Here is a 22,179-nt window from a genome sequence, read left to right on the forward strand (position 1 = left end):
CCTTTCCACATTTATATAAAGTATTGAAACATTTAAGGGAACATAATGGTTACAGGATTATAGCAATAGTTGTAAGTTCAGTTCAGTCATCAGTTCAGTCGCTTAGTCGTGTCCGACTCTCTGCGACCCCATGGACACCAGGCCTCCCTGTCCATCCCAAGTCCCGGAGTTTACTTAAACCCACGTCCATTGAGTCAGTGATGCCATCCAACCATCCCATCCTTTGTCGTCCGCTTCTCCTCCTGCCTTAAGTCTTTCCCAGCATCAGGGTCTTTTCCAAGGAGACAGCTCTTCACATCAGGTAGCCAAAGTATTGGAGTTTCAGCTTTAAAATCAGTCCTTCCATGAATAGTCAGGACTGATATCCTTTAGGATGACTGGTTGTAAGTTACATAAAAATAATATAAATATATGATTATATTTGGGCTTCCCTGGTGGCTTAGATGGTAAAGAATCTGCAAGTTTGATCCCTGAATTGGGAAGATCCCCTGGAGAAGGAAATGGCAACCCAGTCCAATATTCTTGCCTGGAGAACTCCATGGACAGAGGGGCCTGGCAAGGTACAATCCATAGGGTTGCAAAGAATCAGATATGACTGAGTGACTAGAGCTTTTTATTTCCACTTTCATGGTTATGTTTATAAGATTCAGCATGGTTTATGAGATCTGCAAGAATAATACAAACACTTGGAAAGTTGTTTGTTAAGAGAGACACCTGAGTTACAGTAAAAGGAAATCTAATACAGAGGTTTATACATGTTATTGAAAAGTTGGATGGCATTTTATCTGAATCTATAAAATCTTCCTTAAAAGTGATTGTCAAGATTTGCTGTATATAAAGAATAAGAAGAATAACTTTATATAATGTGTAAAAAGATCTGTAAATCAAGCCCAAGAGAGAGACTGGCAGTCTTCTGTAAAGGGCCCATGGTAAGTACCCTAGGCTTTGTGACCCTGTGGGCTTTGCTGCAACTGCTCACCTCTGCTGTTGAAGCACAAAAGCAACCATAGACCGTGTGTAAAGGAACAGATGTGGCTGGTGTTCCAATAAAACTTTATTTAAAAAAAAAACAGCCTTCCAGAGTGGCTGGACTATAGTTTGTCAACCTCTGATCTAAAAGATTGAAGTTTTTTTAATTTGCAAGTCAATAGCTTGCTGTATAATTTCAGAGCTAGAAGGAATCTCAGAAATCATTCCCCTCAGTCCGGTAACTGTTTGCTGAGGAGGTTAAGGAGGATTTGATGGGCCAAGTGACTTGTTCAAGAGCACATTATTAAAAGCACATTTATAACTTAATTCCGTTATAAACTAAAGCACAAAACCAATAATGACGGCGTCTCTGTATTTGTAGAATCTATTTGGTGTGTGTATTCCAAACCTGCTACAAACAACGTGTAACTTGAAGGAGCAGAGAAGTGTTTCACAAGCAAGGATGCACACTATAGTCTTTTCAAAGTCCGTTACCCTGAACCACCGGGAAAAAGGATCACTCATTGCTTTGGGTCCCTTATTTTTCTCACTTGGGTAATTCCTCTGTCAGTATCCTAGCATTTATCAGTAGAAGAAAGTAGTAAACGAATCAACTCTAACATCCTGTTTCAGTGTTTGTCCAGAGAGGCTTTGCCTATTTCATCTCTGACTTTATTTCTTCTAATCAGCTCCCTGTAAGAAATAGCACTGAGGAAGATTGTCTAAGGTGTACGTTTTCATGCTGGCATTGAGAAGCATTAATAGGAGTTAAATGTGGAATTCTCAGCATGCTGAGATCAGTTTACAGCTGTAAAATATAATTTCCTTCCAAGCCTTTTCAAATCTGGAACGCTGAGAATGGCTCGTTAAACTCAAATATTTATGTCATTTTGATAGTATCAGAAAAAGGAACTTATTTTCATTCTTTATCTTAGTCTTATTACGGAGTTTACAACACCATCCACTGAAACTAGGTTCTCCTCAATCTGGGCGGCGGGGGTCTCACACAGACGTGCGCTCGCATGACAACCGTGGATATACTGGGCGAATCCAAGCTTTCCCGCCAAGTTGCATCAGTACTCTCTCTGTGTGGGCTTCCCCGGTAGCTCAGAGGTAGAGAATCTGCCTGCAATGCAGAAGACGCGTGCGGCAAACATGGTGTGGACCCCTGGGTCTAGAAGACCCCCTGGAGGAGGAAATGGCCACCCACTCCAGCATTCTTGCCTGGGAAATCCCACGGACAAGGAGCCTGGCAGGCTATAGTCCATGGGCTCACGAAAGAGTCAGACCCGACTTAGTGACTAAACAACGTCTATGGTCTGTTATAAAGTTTGGCATCATGCTCATATGTTGTGTGCAAGCTGCTTTTGTCACTTCCTAGAGATGTTTTCTCTGATGATGAAGTGTTCTTTTCAGCCTGATATTCAATAGCCACATGGTAGTCCATCAGCCACACGGACCGTCATTAATGTACCCAGTCTATTGTTAGACATTTGTGTTTCCAGTTTTCACTGTTACAAATACTGTTGTGATGAATATCCATGGACAGAAATCTTTGTAACCATTTCTGATCATTCGTGTAAACATACATGCCTGGGTGTGAAATTGCTGGTCCAAGGAATGCATTTATAGACTCTTGATATAATAGTCATGAGGGTACGTTCTGCTGGACTCATATGCTGGACACTGTGCTATGGACAGGGCTTCCCAGGTGGCACTAGTGGGAAAGAACCCGCCTGCCAGTGCAGGAGACATAAGGTGTATGGGTTTGATCCCTGGGTCAGGAAAATCCCCTGGAGGAGGGCATGGCAACCCACTCCAATATTTGCACCTGGAGAATCCCATAGACAGAGGAGCCTTGTGGGCTAGTCTGTAGGGTGGGCTATGGTCTACAAGCCCACCTTTGCACTACAGTCCAAAGAGTTGGACACGATGGAACTGATTTCACACACACAGAGTTCAGTTCAGTTCAGTCACTCAGTTGTGTCCGACTCTTTGCAACCCCATGAATTGCAGCATGCCAGGCCTCCCTGTCCATCACCAACTCCCGGAGTTCACCCAAACTCATGTCCATCGAGTCAGTGATGCCATCCAGCCATCTCATCCTCTGTTGTCCCCTTCTCCTCCTGCCCCCAATCCCTCCCAGCATCAGAGTCTTTTCCAATGAGTCAACTCTTCGCATGAGGTGGCCAAAGTACTGGAGTTTCAGCTTTAGCATCATTCCTTCCAAAGAACACCCAGGGCTGATCTCCTTTAGAATGGACTGGTTGGATCTCCTTGCAGTCCAGGGGACTCTCAAGCATCTTCTCCAACACCACAGTTCAAAGGCAACAATTCTTCAGTGCTCAGCTTTCTTCAGAGTCCAACTCTCACATCCATACATGACTACTGGAAAAACCATAGCCTTGACTAGACGGACCTTTGTTGGCAAAGTAATGTCTCTGCTTTTGAGTATGCTATCTATGTTGGTCATAACTTTCTGTCCAAGGAGTAAGCATCTTTTAATTTCATGGCTGCAATCACCATCTGCAGTCATTTTGGAGCCCCCCAAAATAAAGTCTGACACTGTTTCCACTGTTTCCCCACCTATTTGCCATGAAGTGATGGGACCAGATGCCATGATCTTAGTTTGCTGAATGTTGAGCTTTAAGCCAACTTTTTCACTCTCCTCTTTCACTTTCATCAAGAGGCTTTTTAGTTGCTCTACACTTTCTGCCATAAGGGTGGTGTCATCTGCATATCTGAGGTTATTGATATTTCTCCCGGCAATCTTGATTCCAGCTTGTGCTTCTTCCAGCCCAGCGTTTCTCATGATGTACTCTGCATAGAAGTTAAATAAGCATGGTGACAATATACAGCCTTGACATACTCCTTTTCTTATTTGGAACCAGTCTGTTGTTCCATGTCCAGTTCTAACTGTTGCTTCCTGACCTGCATATAGGTTTCTCAAGAGGCAGGTCAGGTGCTCTGGTATTCCCATCTCTTTCAGAATTGTCCACAGTTTATTGTGATCCACACAGTCAAAGGCTTTTGTGTAGTCAATAAAGCATAAATAGATGTTTTTCTGGAACTCTCTTGCTTTTATGATGATCCAGCGGACGTTGGCAATTTGATCTCTGGTTTCTCTGCCTTTTCTAAAACCAGCTTGAACATCTGGAAGTTAACGGTTCATGTATTGCTGAAGCCTGGCTTGGAGAATTTTGAGCATTACTTTACTAATGTGTGAGATGAATGCAATTGTGTGGTCGTCTGAGCATTCTTTGGCATTGCCTTTCTTTGGGATTGGAATGAAAACTGACCTTTTCCAGTCCTGTGGCCACTGCTGAGTTTTCCAATCTTCCCAATCCAGGAATTGAACCTGGGTCTCCTGCATTGCAGGCAGATGATTTACCAACTGAGCTATGTGGGAAGCCCCCCACCCCCACTGCCCCCTCACCACACACACACCCCTAATTAGCTATGCAATGTCAGGGGGAAAATATCACTGCAGAATTCTGAGTCTCCATTTTCTCTTGTGGAAAACTGGATGGTAAAATTAAATAATCTCACTGCCCATCTCTAAAATTTTGTGGATCCGTCCATGAGTCCACCCATCAGCAATCCTCATCAGTGGGCAACATAGGAGGAGGTGGATGGCCACCGATGTGGTATATTTTCATTTACGTATTTAAGGAAGGGCCTTGGAATCATCTCTCCCAGCCTCTGGCATTCAGATACCTGAAATCCCACCCTTAACTCCTTGGGGTTTTCATTCTTCATTCTGCGGGAGCTGTCGTTCCTTCTTGAAGGTTTCTTGTTCTTTGGCTTCAGTAACAATTGCTTCTGAACCCTTGAACATGTTCCCTCTGCCTGGGATGCTCTTAGTCCCTGTCTTTACTGAACTGAGTCTGAGCATAACTTCTGAAAAGCAGCCTAAATAAAGCATGATACATGGGTTTGGAGTCAGTCAAGGCCAGGGTCTACCACATACTTACTGTGTGACCTTGGATAAATTATGTATTCTTCCTAACCTCCATATCCTTATCTGCCTAATGGGATAATGAGAGTATCTCCCTCTTGCGAGTGTAGTGAGAAGGCAGTGAGATTGTGCATGCAGAACTTGGCCCATGATGCTTGATTTCTTTTTTAGCTTTCAAGCACCTCGCGTGTACATCTATCTTAGCATTTAACATACTGCATCCTGAATATTCATCATTTCATCTCCATTCATTAGCACTGTGTCTGGCACACGTAGGCACCCAGCCACCATTTGTTGAGGGGATAAATGAATCATGTTGTAAACATCTTGAGAAGACCCTTTTTTTTCGGTAGTGATTGTTTTGGTTTTTTATTGTTACTACGGTTTATTTCTTTGTTCTTTGTTTTACTACAACACTACCAGCAATGCTTTCCAACCTGGCATGTCAGGAAACAGAATTAATTCCCTATAATAGATGTTTAGGGTTGGGGAATAAGGATGGTCAACCCAGAGAGACAGAACAGCGCCAAACGGCAGTGAGACTGTGCAGAAGCTGAACTTGTGTCTCGGTGCTTCTGCGGGACATACTCTAAGAAGATGCCCCAATGCTTCCTGCTTTCCCTAATTCTAGCAGAACCTCTGGCTCCGTCAGCTCATCGTTATGGACAGGCTCAAGTCCGTCTCTATACAGATATCTAATGTTGCTTGTTTCTCCCTGAACATCTCAATACAACCTCAGAGAACAAATGAGCAATAAAATATCTCAAAGCAGATACCATCACTAAAATTCCTTTAAAAGCATATACATGTTTACAAACAGACTGCCTTGGAAGGTAGCCAGGGGCTGGAGACAGCAGAGAAAGAAAAGAGCAGAGGATATGGGAAGAGGGAGGGCAAAAGGCGTGCTGAAAACTGAGATGTCTTTGGGGGAAGAAAAATCAATATGGTCTATGAATCTTTTAGTATTAGACTGATGGTGAAAACATCACAACAGTTTTTTTTTTAAGCATTTAAAAATAATTTTCCATGCACATTAGCTAGTGTTTCTTTAGAGGGAATAAAAAGACCTCACAAGGACCGTATGTCAAAAATATTTTAAGACAGCAAGGGTGCCTTCAATGTGCACATCGATGTCTGGTCCTTCCCTAAAGTGCTACACAGGTTTACTGTTGGTTCTAAGAGCCTCAGACACAGGATTCTCATTATGATCAACTCTGGGGCTCACTACCAGTGAATGCCTCATTACTTTAAAACAACCTGTCTTCCCTCTATACCCCCCCATATTCCCTTCCCAAATCCAACCGTTCTTTCTCATGGCGTTAGAGAATTTGTTTTGCTGAATTATGCCCTGCGTATGTAATGCCTTTGACTCACACATTGCCTCCCATCTCCCTTGTTGTTGTTGTTGTTCAGTCACTAAGTTGTGTCTGACTCTTTGCAACCCCATGTCTGCAGCACGCCAGGCTTCCCTGTCCATCACCAGCTCCGGGAGTTGACTCATGTCCATTGAGGCGGTGATGCCATCCAACCATCTCATCCTCTATCGTCCCCTTTTCCTCCCGCCTGCAATCCTTCCCAGCATCAGGGTCTTTTCCAATGAGTTGGCCCTTTCCATCAGGTGGCCGAAGTATTGGAGCTGCAGCTTCAGCATCAGTCCTTCCAATGAATATTCAGGGCTATTTTCCTTTAGGATTGACTGGTTTGGTCTCCTTGCAGTCCAAGGGACTCTCAAGAGTCTTCTCCAACACCACAATCCAAAAACATCAGTTCTCTGGTGCTCACTCTTCTTTATGGTCCAGCCCTCACATCCATTCAACACATCTAATTCAAGAAAATTAGAGATACTAAGGGAACATTTTATGCAAAGATGGGCTCAATAAAGGACAGAAATGGTATGGACCTAACAGAAGCAGAAAATATTAAGAAGAGGTGGCAAGAATACACAGAAGACCTATACAAAAAAGATCTTCACAACCCAGATAATCACGATGGTGTGATCACTCACCTAGAGCCAGACATCCTGGAATGTGAAGTCAAGTGGGCCTTAGGAAGAATCACTATGAACAAAGCTAGTGGAGGTGATGGAATTCCAGTTGAGCTATTTCAAATCCTGAAAGATGATGCTGTGAAAGTGCTACACTCAATATGCCAGCAAATTTGGAAAACTCAGCAGTGGCCACAGGACTGGAAAAGGTCAGTTTTCATTCCAATCCCAAAGAAAGGCAATGCCAAAGAATGCTCAAACTACCGCACAATTGCACTCATCTCACATGCTAGTAAAGTAATGCTCAAAATTCTCCAACCCAGCCTTCAGCAATATGTGAACCATGAACTTCCTGATGTTCAAGCTGGTTTTAGAAAAGGCAGAGGAACCAAAGATCAAATTGCCAACATCTGCTGGATCATTGAAAAAGCAAGAGAGTTCCAGAAAAACATCTATTGGTGCTTTATTGACTATACAAAAGCCTGTGACTGTGTGGATCACAATAAACTGTGGACAATTCTGAAAGAGATGGGAGTACCAGAGCACCTGACCTGCCTCTTGAGAAACCTATATGCAGGTCAGGAAGCAACAGTTAGAACTGGACATGGAACAACAGACTGGTTCCAAATAGGAAAAGGAGTATGTCAAAGCTGTATATTGTCACCCTGCTTATTTAACTTCTATGCAGAGTACATCATGAGGAACGCTGAGCTGGAAGAAACACAAGCTGGAATCAAGATTGCCGGGAGAAATATCAATAACCTCAGATATGCAGATGACACCACCCTTATGGCAGAAAGTGTAGAGCAACTAAAAAGCCTCTTGATGAAAGTGAAAGAGGAGACTGAAGAAGTTGGCTTAAAGCTCAACATTCAGAAAACGAAGATCATGGCATCCGATCCCATCACTTCATGGCAAATAGATGGGGACACAGTGGCTGACTTTATTTTTGGGGGGCTCCAAAATGACTGCAGATGGTGATTGCAGCCATGAAATTAAAAGATGCTTACTCCTTGGAAGGAAAGTTATGACCAATCTAGATAGCATATTAAAAAGCAGACATTACTTTGGCAACAAAGGTCCATCTAGTGAAGGCTATCTATGGTTTTTCCAGTAGTCACGTATGCATGTGAGAGTTGGACTATAAAGAAAGCTGAGTGCCGAAGAACTGATGCTTTTGAAATGTGTTATTAGAGAAGACACTTGAGAGTCCCTTGGACTGCAAGGAGATCCAACCAGTCCATTCTAAAGGAGATCAGTCCTGGGTGTTCATTGGAAGGACTGATGCTGAAGCTGAAACTCCAGTACTTTGGCCACCTCATGCGAAGAGCCGACTCATTGGAAAAGACCCTGGTACTGGGAAAGATTGACGGCAGGAAGAGAAGGGGACAACAGAGGATGGGATGGTTGGATGACATCACCAACTGATGGACATGAGTCTGAGTGAACTCCAGGAGTTGGTGATGGACAGGGAGCCCTGGCGTGCTGTGATTTATGGGGTCACAAAGAGTTGGACACGACTGAGCAACTGAACTGAACTGAACTCACATCCATACAAGACTACTGGAAAAACCACAGCTTTGACTAGATGGACCTTTGACTGTATGAACCTTCTCTGTCTTCACCGTCAAAGACCCTTCAAGGGTGCCCATTATCAGTACCTTGAGTGGTGGCCCAACTCACTCTCACAGATGGAGAACAAGGAAAGTGTGGTGATAGGAGCAGGGAAGCTGCTGAGCGCAGAGTACTCACCTTCTGGCTTAAGGAACTGAAACTCAGGAATCACCCAGGTTTTAGAGAAGGACACTATGACCCGAGTCCTCTGAGAGCAGCTTCCCAACTCTGCAGTGTCTGTTAGACATGACTGCTCTGAGCTTCTGGAGTCCCTCCCGCCTCCATCACGTTGTCTCCCCTAGTAGATCACATGGTTCTCAGTGGTGAGCATTCTCCCTGACCCTAACCCCTTCTACCTCTATCCCCAGACCTGTGCCCACACAGGAGCGTGCTAAGTCGCTTCCTTCATGTCCAACTCTGTGACCCCATGGACTGTAGCCTGACAGGCTTCTCTGTCCACAGGGTTCTCCAGGCAAGAAGACTGGGGTGGGTCACCATGCCCTCCTCCAGGGGATCTTCCTAACTCAGGGATCAACCCACGTCTCTTACGTCTTCTGCATTGGCAGACAGGGTCTTCACCATTAGCACCACCTGGGAAGCCCCCCACATGTAGTCCCCTCAACTCATATTTGTTAAAGGACAACGGAATGCATGAACGAATGTATACATGAATACCCAAAGAAGGGAAGGACAAAGGTGGCAGGTGGTATGCAGGTTTCAGAAAATAAGAAATAAGAGAGCCAATACTCAAACAATTAAAACACAGAGAAGTCCTCAAATGAAATCTGTTTTTCAGCCTCAGCTGACAGACCGGTTATACAGATTCTTGCTCAAAGTATGTGTCAGTTCTCAGTAAATCAGAGTCCCAGGGAAATGCCGAACACCACTGTGCGGTAGAGCCGGGAGCCACGTGCAAGCACGCAGTCTTAACACTTTGATTTAAATACAGCGAAAGCTCTGTTTTCCAGAAATTTACTGAAGAAAGAAAAGTTCTATATAAAAAAAATCTGTTTTTGTTATTTTTAAATGTAAACATTATCCCGCACTGAAGCAAATGTTGGGTTGGCCAAAAAGTCCGTTCAGGTTTTTCGGTAGGTTGTTAGAGAAGAACCTGACTGGTTTTTGGCCAGCCCAATAGTCGCAAATGACCCCTAGCAGTGGAAACGGTTTGAATGGCAAGGGCAAAGGCCGAGGTGCTTGGTGGTAGCTTTATTATCAAATGTCTTCCTTCTCCAAAATGTTTTCTCTCATTGCCCCTTCTCCTAGAACTTAAAATAGCCTTCGTAAGAAAGCCAGTTTTTAGAAGGGTTGTCAGTACATTTCTGGGAACTATTCAATTCAACCAAAGTTCAATTACATTAACTTTATTGGCTAATAGGAATAAGGCACTAAGATACTCATTGTAATACATGTCACCCTTGTACTGAGTAAAGGAGAACCATTAATTTTTGATAAAATAAGGTATATGAAAAAAAAAAGTGCATGAAAAGCCCAACCTATCCTTCACACCGCTATTGAAATCCTCCTAGAATACAGAGCTGATCATGTGACCGCCGCAACTCAGGTGCTCTGGATGACTCTATCTGCTGCAGGATAAGTATCAGTCCCTTAATGTGAAAGATGTTTATCTGCCTTATTCAGGCAATAATGCCCCCTGCCTGTCATCACTTCACTCTGACTCTCCCATTTAACGAAGCAAATTCTCTAAAACATTTTAACCACCACGAGAGCCTTGAGACCATACCAGTTGATTGGATATCCCTTCTTTAAAAATCTGAAAGAGTTCATAAAATCAAAGGACGATCCAAAGGGATTTCTTGTGGAATTTCTAAGCAAATACGATGGCTGACCTCTAAATGAAGTTCCTTGGATTCCCCTGGTGGTCCGGTGGCTAAGACTTTGCCTTCCAATGCAAGGGCGGGTTTGTGTTCAATAATGCCTGGTCAGGGAGCTAAGATTCTACATGCCTTGGGACCAAAAAAAAAACATGAAACAGAAGCAATTTGTAATGAATTCAGTAAAGACTTTAAAAATAGTCCACGTCAAAACCAATTTTTGATAAATAAATTGCTCAGCAGTGTATTGACAAGCACCCACTGAAACAGAGCATGTTCGTTACTAAGGTGACCCCTGGCTTCTCAAGTGAAGCGGTGGCGCTGACTGCCCCTCTCCCCAGCCAGTGTCCTCCGTGTACATGCTCATTGCTCTTTGCATCTCGTCCTTGTCTGCCGTTCGCTTCTTGAAACTCAGCTATGTCCCTATGAGGTTTGCCAACCCCTCTCTGAAATGTGCCAGTTCAGTGACTGTGTTTAGACTGTTTCATCTGCAGTTTTTCAGACCTCTGTTCTCAAAATTCAGGCTTTCTGCCTCAACTACAGAGGATTCATCAACTACCATGAATATGTCTCTATAATCTGCCCCTATTTTTTTTTAATTGTTCTCAACTCTGGACAGACCCCAGGAGGCACTGACACAGCAGGTCCTGCCTTACAGGATCCTGGAATGATGGATTTGACTGAGACTTTGCTGTTTGATCATTTTATAACCACTGCATATGGGCTGCATGAACAGACCTTCAAAGCCCTTCAATACTTGACGACTCCTGCTTTTCCATCTGAACCCGTTACCTCCCTCTTCATCCAGCTGCCCTTGGGCATAGCACGTGATCACTTTGCTGTCACATTTATATCTATAATGATAGCCACTTATTGAGGGCTTATAAAGGCAACATGCGTAGATTTAGACTGTGGTTTAAGTGTTAGCTGTATCACCTAAGAGATGGTGAACGACAGGGAAGCCTGGCATGCTGCAGTCCGTGGGGTTGCAAAGAGTTGGACATAACTGAGTGACTAAACAACAAATCTAAGACCCTGGTGACTTTGGGCCAGTGTTTCTAAGCTTCTAGTTTCATCTCTTAGACATTGCATTTCCTAGGTGTGAAAAGAAATAACAACTCCCTCATGGTATTGGGATACATACACAGGTATGGGAGTGAGAGTGTCAGTCCCTCGGTCGTGTCCAACTCTGTGACCCCAGGGACTATAGCCCGCCAGGCTCCTCTGTCCATGGGATTCTCCAGGCAAGAATACTGGAGTGGGTAGCCATGCCCTTCTTCAGGGGATCTTCCCGATTCAGGGATCGAACCGGGTCTCTCGCATTGCAGGCAGATTCTTTACTGTCTAAGCCACCAGGGAAGCCCCTGGTGATACAGCTATAGCTATCTAGATACAAGTATGGTATAGGTATTGATATATAATTGCTCATCACTTTCCTTCATATTTAGGGTCTGCTTTTCCCATTTCTTCCTTTTTCTGGAATGCTACTTACCTCCATCCTCCACCTGTCAAAATCCTACTCATATTTCAAAGTTCAGCTAAAAGGCCACCTTTTCTAAGAAGCCTTCTCAAATCTTGCAAGTCAATTCCCGATGGGTTTCCACAGTTCCTTTTTATAGGCATTGTAACCTGTTTTCCAGGAGTCATGTATGGATGTGAGAGTTGGACTATAAAGAAAGCTGAGCGCTGAAGAACTGATGCTTTTGAACTGTGGTGTTGGAGAAGACGCTTGAGAGTCCCTTGGACTGCAAGGAGATCCAACCAGTGCATCCTAAAGGAAATCAGTCCTGAATATTCATTGGAAGGACTGATGCTGAAGCTGAAACTCCAATACATTGGCCACCTGATGCGAAGAACTGACTCACTGGAGAAGACCCTGATGCTGGGAAAGGTTGAGGGCAGGAGGAGAAGGGGACGACAGAGGATTAAGTGGTTAGATAGTATCACTAACTCGATGGACATGAGTTTGAGCAAGCTCCGGGAGTTGGTGATGGACAGGGAAGACTGGTGTGCTGCAGTGCATGGGGTCACAAAGAGTCAGACACAACTGAGTGACTGAACTGAACTGAACTTGTTTTTCCAGGGTACCTAGACTTAGTATAATTACAGAGCCACAACAGTCACATTCAGCTTTTTTCCCATCCTGTCCCTACCTGAAATTACAGGAACTTCTCCATCCAACTTCCTTTGCCCAGCTATTTCTTGCCTCGAGGAAGTGTTTTGTAACCCCTCAGATGACCTTGACCCTAACTTCTATGCTATGCTATGCTATGCTAAGTCACTTCAGTCGTGTCCGACTCTGTGTGACCCCATAGACGGCAGCCCACCAGACTCCCCCATCCCTGGGATTCTCCAGGCAAGAACACTGGAGTGGGTTGCCATTTCCTTCTCCAATGCATGAAAGTGAAGAGTGAAAGTGAAGTCGCTAAGTCGTGTCCGACTCTTAGCGACCCCATGGACTGCAGCCCACCAGGCTCCTCTGTCTGTGGGATTTTCCAGGCAAGAGTACTGGAGTGGGGTGCCATTGCCTTCTCCGTAAGTTCTATATACTTTCCCAATCCAATGCTTTTCCTTCAGAGCACTCAGTCAAGCAGTCATTTATGTAAGTATCAATTAATTTTGTTTGCCCCCAAATAGACCATCAGGCGTCTGGGGCAGGGGCCAGGGTCTGACCGGCGGGTCCCTGTGTCCCTGAGGTCTAGTCCAATGCTCAGCACGTGGGTGATGCCCAGTAAACACCCAGGTTGTAAAGGAACACAGAGCCTATGGGTCGTCTGAGTTTTGCTCGTCTGCAGTTAGCCTTGCCCGCCAGGGTCTCTCATTTTCTCCCTTCCTGTTTTGCTGCCTGTGTGTGGAGAGCAGAATTGCTGTCGCCTGCCAAAGCGAAGCCTTTCAAAGGAGCTGTCTTCCGAGGCCACCAGGCTGCCACTGACGATCACAATGGCAGATGCACACAGTCCACTCACAGATCTTCTTGGGCCCAACTTCTGGCTGGACTGTCCAGCGGCTTAGAACAGTGGGTCGGTGCCGTGTCCATATGGGCTCCGACAACTCCAGAGGGAGATAAAGTTGTTCCATGTGCAAGGACACAGTGTGACCTTGGGCGGCAGATAACCCCACGGACATCGGTCATTGATGGAAGGGTTCTGTCCACTCAGGCCTCACCCTGAAAGACTCGGGAATGTAACTGATGGCCCTGCTACACTCAGCGAGTCTCGTTAACCTGACCTGGTAGCACTGAATTTGCAGCCATCTTATGCATCTCTTGCTCCCTCCTCCTCTTTGTTATTCAGTTGCCCAGCCGTGTCCGACTCTGAGACCCCATGGACTGCAGCACGCCAGGGCTCCCTGTCCCTCACCATCTCCCAAAGTTTGCTCAAACTCATGTCTGTTGAGTTGCTGATGCCACCTAACCATCTCATCCTCTGCCACACTCTCCTCCTTTTGCTTTCAATCTTTCCCAGCATCAGGGTCTTTTCCAGTGAGTCATCTCTTCGCATCAGGTGGCCAAAGTATTGGAGCTTCAGCTTCAGCATCAGTCCTTCCAATGAATATTTTGCTGTTATTATTCAGTCGCTCAGCTGTGTCCGACTCTTTGTGACCCATGGACTGTAGCACGCCAGGCTTCCCTGTCCTTCACCATCTCCTAGAGTTTGCTCAAACTCATGTCCATCAAGTTGGTGATGCCATCCAACCATCTCATCCTCTGTCGTCCCCTTCTCCTCCTGCCTTCATTCTTTCCCAGCATTGGGGTCTTTTATAATGAGTCAGCTCTTCTCATCTGGTGGCCTAAGTATTGGAGCTTCAGTTTCAGCATCAGTCCTTCCAATGAATATATTTGTTGCTTAATAAGTATTTGTCGTAAGGGCCCCTGTACCAGTAGATGAATAGTCATCCGGGGAGAAGGGGTTGGGCAGAGACACCCCGCCCCCGGAAGTTGGAGTGAAACCTAGAAAGGGGACACAGAGGGGGAGGGCAGAGAGCAAAGGCGTGGCCAGAGGAGTTGCCTCTTCAGCCCCACAGCTGGGTTTTGTCTGGATGTTTCCCTCATCCCCTTGTGCCCCTGATGGAAGTGAAGGAAGCAGTAGATCTCTGCCCTACAGGGCTTCCACCAAAATTGATGCTTGCTGTTCACAGATTATTTCCTTTCTACTTAGGTACAAATCTGACAGAGAAAAGAAAGGAAAGAGGGGAGAAATGGTCTAAGATGCATGTGTGGGCGGAGGGATCCACGTGAAGAAGCCAGATTTGTGGGCCTGGCAAAGGCCACTCCATCTTTCCCAGAATCAAGTAAGGAGGCTTTTAGTCTGCTAATGGAGCCACACAATTTTTTATGGAGGCTGAATATTTCAAAAATACATTTGTCTAGAGTGGTAGCTATTTTTTTAGTTTTCTGTTTGCACATGGAGTCGTTCTGTTCCAGCAGACAGAGTTTGCCACCATTATGCAACAAGTCTTTCACTTCTTCAGAAACACAGCCTCTGTTTTTACAGTTCCCACTCCCGGGGTGGATGTGAAAAGTCCCAGAAGGCACGTGCACAGACAGTCAGGCCTTGTGTGGCCGCCCCGCTGCCGCTCAGGGCCTCCTGCGGCGCTTCCTTCTTCCTGGTTTTGAGGTAGAAGGCTATTTAGCTTCTGCTTGACCACAGTTTCCCAATTAGAGCGACTTTTGTCTCATTAAGGTGGGCGTTCTTTAGGGCTGAAGGCATGATAGCTTGCATTTATATGTAGTAGAAAAAGAAAAACCCCGTCTCCCATCCTTTCTTTTCTGTACGTGTTGAAATGAAGCTTTTTTCCTACTGGCTGCAGCCTTTGCCCTCCATGAGATGCTGTCAATGACAGATTCAGGAGCCCAGCCTCCTTCTGGAAAACAGACCGTGAAATGCGTGTTTGACATCAAGTGCATTGGGATGACCATGTCGTGTTTCTTAAACCCTCTTGAGAAAGGAGAGAACTGAGACTCACGTGATGCAATCTGAGTCCCGTGTGGCCTCGGCCATCCTGCAGATTTCCTGAGGGTGCTCCGCCTTCATCTGCGCCGTATGCTTTCAAATCTGAGAGAGAGGTGCTGCATTTCAAGGTGGGTGATGATCTGGCATAAATTCCGAAGCGCAGCAGTGTTCTTTCTCATGTTGGGGCTGGAAGTAGGACACGTTATTGGAAGCAGGGCTGAAAACTTGAACCTGGCTTCTCACAGCATTCTGTGGAACCTTCTCAAACAGTGTCCTAATCTCATCCACCGGAGGAGGGAGGTGTAAGGGAAACAGAGGTTACGCTTCACACTCAGGTGTCCCGCTCGTGGTTTTAATGCTTGGCTGTGTCACCGTCTCCTGCTCGGCCCCATACTGGCAATGCGTGATGCGCTCTAGCAACATTCTAATACCCCATGTGGAAGCTGCATCACAAACTCCATCTGCTAAGGTGGGCTCAATTAACATCTCTTTGTTCTTGCCTCTCTTTTTTGATTCTCTACACTCCCTCTTCTGCAGTACCTGACTCTGAACTTCATGATCAAGCTGAGTGATGTCCAATCAAAACATAAGGTGTGCCATTAACTTAAAATTTAAATTAAATGTAAATTGAAATTGAAAATGTTTCTGGTAGCCATGTTAAAACAGTAAAAAGAAAAAGGTGAAATTTTAATAATATGTATAATATTTAATAATCTATCCAAATGGGCTTCCCAGGAGGCCCAGTGGTTAAGAATCCGCCCGCCAATGCAGAAGACAAAAGAGACTCGAGTTCGATCCCTGGGTTGGGAAGATCCCCTGGGGAAGGAAATGGCAGCCCACTCCAGTATTCTTGCCCGGGAAATCCCATGGACAGAGGACCCTGGCGGGCTACAGTCCATGGGGGTCTGGAAGAGTCAGACATGACGGAACACGCGTGCGCAATCTATCCAAAAGGTCATTTCAGCATGTGGTCAATGTAAACCTTGTAATGTGGTATTTTGCGTTCCTTTTTCTTTTCATTCTAAGTCCTGGGAAACCAATGTGGATTTTACCCTTCCAGCATGTCTCAATTCAGACTAGCCGTGTGTCAAGAGTTAAATAAGTTGAGCGCAGTGGCTACCTTGCTGGACAGCAGAGAGGACATTTCTATCACTGCAGAAAGTTCTCTGGGATGGCACACATCTCGCCTATTCATGAGGACTTTGTGTAGAAATTTGTCTCTCTAAAGAAGGCATTGCCCGTCATCTCTCCTTTCCAAAGACCCTTAGGCAGGGCCTCCAGTCAGCAGAGAACGAGCAGGGCCATTCTGATTATCTGGCTGTTTCTCCCGCCCTAGGGCTCCCATTATACTGTGGCCCTGAAAGCAGAGAGAGCAGTCTCAGGCCCTTCACTCATCTGCTCCCAGCGCACCGGGGCCTCTGTTAGTCCCTGAAAGGGAGACAGGAAAGTGTGAGTGGCTCAGTCGCGTCCAAGTCTTTGTGACCCCATGGACAGTCCATGGGATTCTCCAGGACAGAATACTGGAGTGGGTAGCCTTTCCCTTCTCCAGGGGATCTTCCCGACCCAGGGACCGAACCCAGGTCTCGCGCATTGCAGGCGGATTCTTTACCAGCTGAGCCACAGGGAGGCATGCCCTGTAACTCCCTAGTGGGTGGAAATGTTAGTTTTTGTATCATTCTTTAAAGCAGCCAAGTCTCATTTTAAAAGGGCCTGGCTGCCTTCCGCTCACCCTCAAAACAGTGGTTTGCTTGTGAATGTCTGACAGTCAACTCTCTCAAAGCAGAAATCCCGATTTGTAACATTTGCCAACTACTGGGGCACCGCGGGAAAGGATCCACCTGCCAACGCAGCAGACACGGGTTTGATGTCCGGGTCGGGAAGATGCCCTGGAGGCGGGCATGGCAGCCCGCTCCAGTGTACTTGCCTGGAGAATCCCATGGATGGAGGAGCCTGGCGGGCTCCAGTCTGTGGGGTCGCAAAGAGTCGGACACGCCTGAGCACACAAGTATAAATACTTCCACTCTGAGCACTGATTTCAGGCTCCCCGTGTGACATCTCTGAACGCTGGAGTGGGGCCAGGCTTGAGGAGGAGGAAGGGGAAGTGATGCCCGAGGTCCCGTGGCCTAGTAGAAGGGCCTTCGACTCTTCTCTGGAGCACAGTGGCCTTTACGTGGACTTCTCCCCTCCCATGTTCAGGAACCCGAGTGTCTCCATCTTAGGGTATCCTTCATGTACAAAGCGGAAATATCCATAGGCCTCGGTGTTGGATCAAAATGAGATTTCTTTTTTTTTGGCTGTGGTAGGTCTTGGTTGCTGCACACGGGCTTTCTCTAGTTGAAGTGAGCGAGGCTGCCTCTTCCCTGTGATGCTGGGGTGCCTCGGGGAGGACCCACCCCCACTGCGATGCTGCGGGGGTCTCATTGGGGAGGACCCACCCCCACTGTGATACTGGGGCATCTCGTTAAGGAGGACCCACCCCCCACTGTGATAGTGGGGGGTCTCATTGGGGAGGACCCACCCCCACTGTGATGCTGGGGGTTCTTGGGGAGGACCTACCCCCACTGTGATGCTGGGGCATCTCAGGGAGGACCCACCCCCACTGCAAAGCTGGGAAATCTTGTTGGGGAGGACCCACACCCACTGTGATGCTGGGGTGTCTCGTTGGGGAGGACCCACCCCCACTGCAATGCTGGGGGTCTCAGGGAGGACCCACCTCCACTGTGATGCTGGAGCGTCTCGGGGAGGACCCACCCCCCCTGCGATGCTGGGGGTCTCAGGGAGGACCCACCTCCACTGTGATGCTGGAGCGTCTTGGGGAGGACCGACCCCCCTGCGATGCTGGGGGTCTCAGAGAGGACCCAAACCCACTGCAATGCTGGAGCATCTCAGGGAGGACCCACCCCCTCTGCGATGCTGGGGGGTCTTGGGGAGGACCCACCCCCACTGCGATGCTGGGGGTCTCAGAGAGGACCCACCCCCACTGCAATGCTGGGGCGTCTCAGGGAGGACCCACCCCCCTGTGATGCTGGGGGTCTGTGGCTTCTCTGGCTGTGGATCCCCAGCTCCAGGCGCACGGGCTTCAGTAGCTGTGGCGTGTGGACTTGGTTGCTCTGCAGCACGTGGATTCTTCGTGGATGAGGGACTGAACCTGTGTCCCCTGCACTGGCAGGTGGATTCTTATCCACTGCACCGCCAGGGAGGCAGGGATGAGAGCGACAATGAGGATACAAACTTGAAAGAAGTAGTAAATAAACCCTAGAGAACTAATGCACATGTGATGAACATAGACAATAATATTGTCCTATTATCACAAGAAACTGTGGAAAATTCTGAAAGAGATGGGAATACCAGACCACACGGCCTGCCTCTTGAGAAACCTATATGCAGGTCAGGAAGCAACAGTTAGAACTGGACATGGAACAACAGACCGGTTCCAAATAGGAAAAGGAGTACGTCAAGGCTGTATATTGTCACCCTGCTTATTTAACTTATATGCAAAGTACATCATGAGAAACACTGGGCTGGAGGAAGCACAAGCTGGAATCAAGATTGCCGAGAGAAATATCAATAACCTCAGATATGCAGATGACACCACCCTTATGGCAGAAAGTGAAGAGGAACTCAAAAGCCTCTTGATGAAAGTGAAAGAGGAGAGTGAAAAAGTTGGCTTAAAGCTCAACATTGAGAAAATGAAGATCATGGCATCCGATCCCATCACTTCATGGGAAATAGATGGGGAAACAGTGGAAACAGTGTCAGACTTCATTTTGGGGGGCTCCAAAATGACTGCAGATGGTGACTGCAGCCATGAAATTAAAAGACGCTTACTCCTGGGAAGGAAAGTTATGACCAACCTAGATAGCATATTCAAAAGCAGAGACATTACTTTGCCAACAAACGTCCGTTTAGTGAAGGCTATGGTTTTTCCAGTGGTCATGTATGGATGTGAGAGTTGGACTCTGAAGAAAGCTGAGTGCCAAAGAATTGATGCTTTTGAACTGTGGTGTTGGAGAAGACTCTTGAGAGTCCCTTGGACTGCAAGGAGATCCAACCAGTCCATCCTAAAGGAGATCAGTCCTGGGTGTTCTTTGGAAGGACTGGTGCTAAAGCTGAAACTCCAATACTTTGGCCACCTCATGTGAAGAGTTGACTCATTGGAAAAGACTCTGATGCTGGGAGGGATTGGGGGCAGGAGGAGAAGGGGACGACAGAGGACGAGATGGCTAGATGGCATCACCGACTTGATGGACATGAGTCTGAGTCAACTCTGGGAGTTGGTGATGGACAGGGAGGCCTGGCGTGCTGTGGTTCATGCGGTCACAAAGACTTAGACACAACTGAGCGACTGAACTGAACTGAACTGATTGTCCTATGATTACATAATGTGATAAATATGGCATTGTCAGTCGCACAGAGTCGGACAGGACTGAAGCGACTTAGCAGCAGCAGCAGCAGCAGCAGCAGACTTTTTCTTCGGAGAAGGCAATGGCACCCCACTCCAGTACTCTTGCCTGGAAAATCCCATGGGTGGAGGAGCCTGGCAGGCTGTAGTCCATGGGGTCCTAAGAGTCGGACACGACTGAGCGACTTCACTTTCACTTTTCACTTTCATGCATTGGAGAAGGAAATGGCAACCCACTCCAGTGTTCTTGCCTGGAGAATCCCAGGGACGGGAGAGCCTGGTGGGCTGCCGTCTATGGTGTCGCACAGAGTCGGACACGACTGAAGCGACTTAGCAGCAGCAGCATATTTAATAATGAATAATAATTGAATCCTGAATATTCATTGGAAGGACTGAGGCTGAAGCTGAAGCTCCAATACTTTGGCCACCTGATGTGAAGAACTGACTCACTGGAAAAGACCCTGATGCTGGGAAACATTGAAGGTGGGAGGAGAAGGGGACGACAGAGGATGAGATGGTTGGATGGCATCACGGACTCAATGGACATGAGTTTGAGTAAACTCCAGGAGTTGGTGATGGACAGGGAGGCCTGGCGTGCTGCAGTCCATGGGGTCTCAAAGAGTCGGACACAACTGAGCAACTGAACAACTGCAATAATATTTGCCAAAAATAATAATTGCCACACTACAATGGCAATTATTAATATATTGCAATATATAAAAATATCAATGTAGCAGGCTGAACAATGTTACCTGTCAGATTTATTCAGTTTAAAAAAATGTAGCTGAAAGTGAGATCAGCTTTCATCAGCACCTTTTAATTCTGGTTCAGTGACAGTGGTAGAACCTGAGGTTCCATAAAAAGAAACAACATCAAATACATAAGTAGTGTGAGAATTTACCTGAATTTCTCATTGACCCATTCTTTCAGGAAAAAAGGGAATGTATGTGTGGTTCGTGAGGCTGAAAGAACATTGGAAAGGCAAGACGGTCCATCTTCTATGTGATACATAGAGTGTGGGACTGCAAGTTATAGAATCCAGCCTCCAACAAGCCGTAGGATCTTGGAGAAACCTTTAAACCTACTCAAGGCCTCATATTTCCCACCTATAAAATTAGAGGTTGGAGTAGATCAGTGTTCTCTAAATGTTAGTCATGACCATCACTGTTTTTGTCATTTCCTTATGCCATCTGCTCTGCTACTTTCCTAATATTTTTATTTAATCAGCTCACTTTTTGCTTAACTACTGAGCATTTTCCTAAGTGATAGTACCTGTGAAATCATAGCGTCAACATTCTAGTATGCTTTTCCTAACACACACTGATATACCAACGTAACTATAACCAATGTGTGTGCGTCCTAAAATTGTCTTGTACACGCCGTGTGGCTAGTATGTTGTGCGTGAGGTGGTCTCTGTGTGTATGCGCCTTGTGGCTAGTATGTTGTGCGTGAGGTGGTCTCTGTGTGTACGCGCCGTGTGGCTAGTACGTTGTGCGTGAGGTGGTCTCTGTGTGTACGCGACGTGTGGCTAGTACACATTGTGTGTGAGGTGGTCTCTGTGTGTATGCGACGTGTGGCTAGTACGTTGTGCGTGAGGTGGTCTCTGTGTGTACGCGTGTGGCTAGTATGTTATGCGTGAGGTGGTCTCTGTGTGTACGCGCCGTGTGGCTAGTATGTTGTGCGTGAGGTGGTCTCTGTGTGTACGCGCCGTGTGGCTAGTATGTTGTGCGTGAGGTGGTCTCTGTGTGTACGCGACGTGTGGCTAGTACGTTGTGCGTGAGGTGGTCTCTGTGTGTACGCGACGTGTGGCTAGTACGTTGTGCGTGAGGTGGTCTCTGTGTGTACGCGACGTGTGGCTAGTACGTTGTGCGTGAGGTGGTCTCTGTGTGTACGCGACGTGTGGCTAGTACGTTGTGCGTGAGGTGGTCTCTGTGTGTACGCGACGTGTGGCTAGTACGTTGTGCGTGAGGTGGTCTCTGTGTGTACGCGCCGTGTGGCTAGTATGTTGTGCGTGAGGTGGTCTCTGTGTGTACGCGCCGTGTGGCTAGTATGTTGTGCGTGGGGTGGTCTCTGTGGGTCCCACAGCGTTGCTGGTTTGAGAGCTGTCATCATCTCAGACCCTTCAGTGCTTACTGTGAAAATCTCAAGATTGATTCACGTTGCAGTAACACTTGTCAATCAAGAAGAAGAGTGAGACTGACGGATCATCTAGCCATGTTGTCCAGGTCCTTCATTACAGGCGAATGTGCTTTGAGACTTCTATTCTGAAATGCGTTTGCTCCTATACCAATATAACTTTTTCATTCCATCAAGCAGCAGAAAGCTCTGATCAAAAATTTAAATGAGCGCATTTTGCATATAATATTTTGTCTCTCACTATTAAGCTCGGTAAATAGGTTGAAATCTGCATATAAATCACTTATATTTGCCTAGATGTCTCTATGGGGGTTGCAGAGATGGTGCTT

This window comes from Bos grunniens, chromosome 10, assembly GCF_055505025.1.
Source record: "Bos grunniens cultivar Pamir isolate PY7600 chromosome 10, Bosgru_T2T1.0, whole genome shotgun sequence".
In the NCBI taxonomy this organism is placed as follows: domain Eukaryota; kingdom Metazoa; phylum Chordata; class Mammalia; order Artiodactyla; family Bovidae; genus Bos; species Bos grunniens.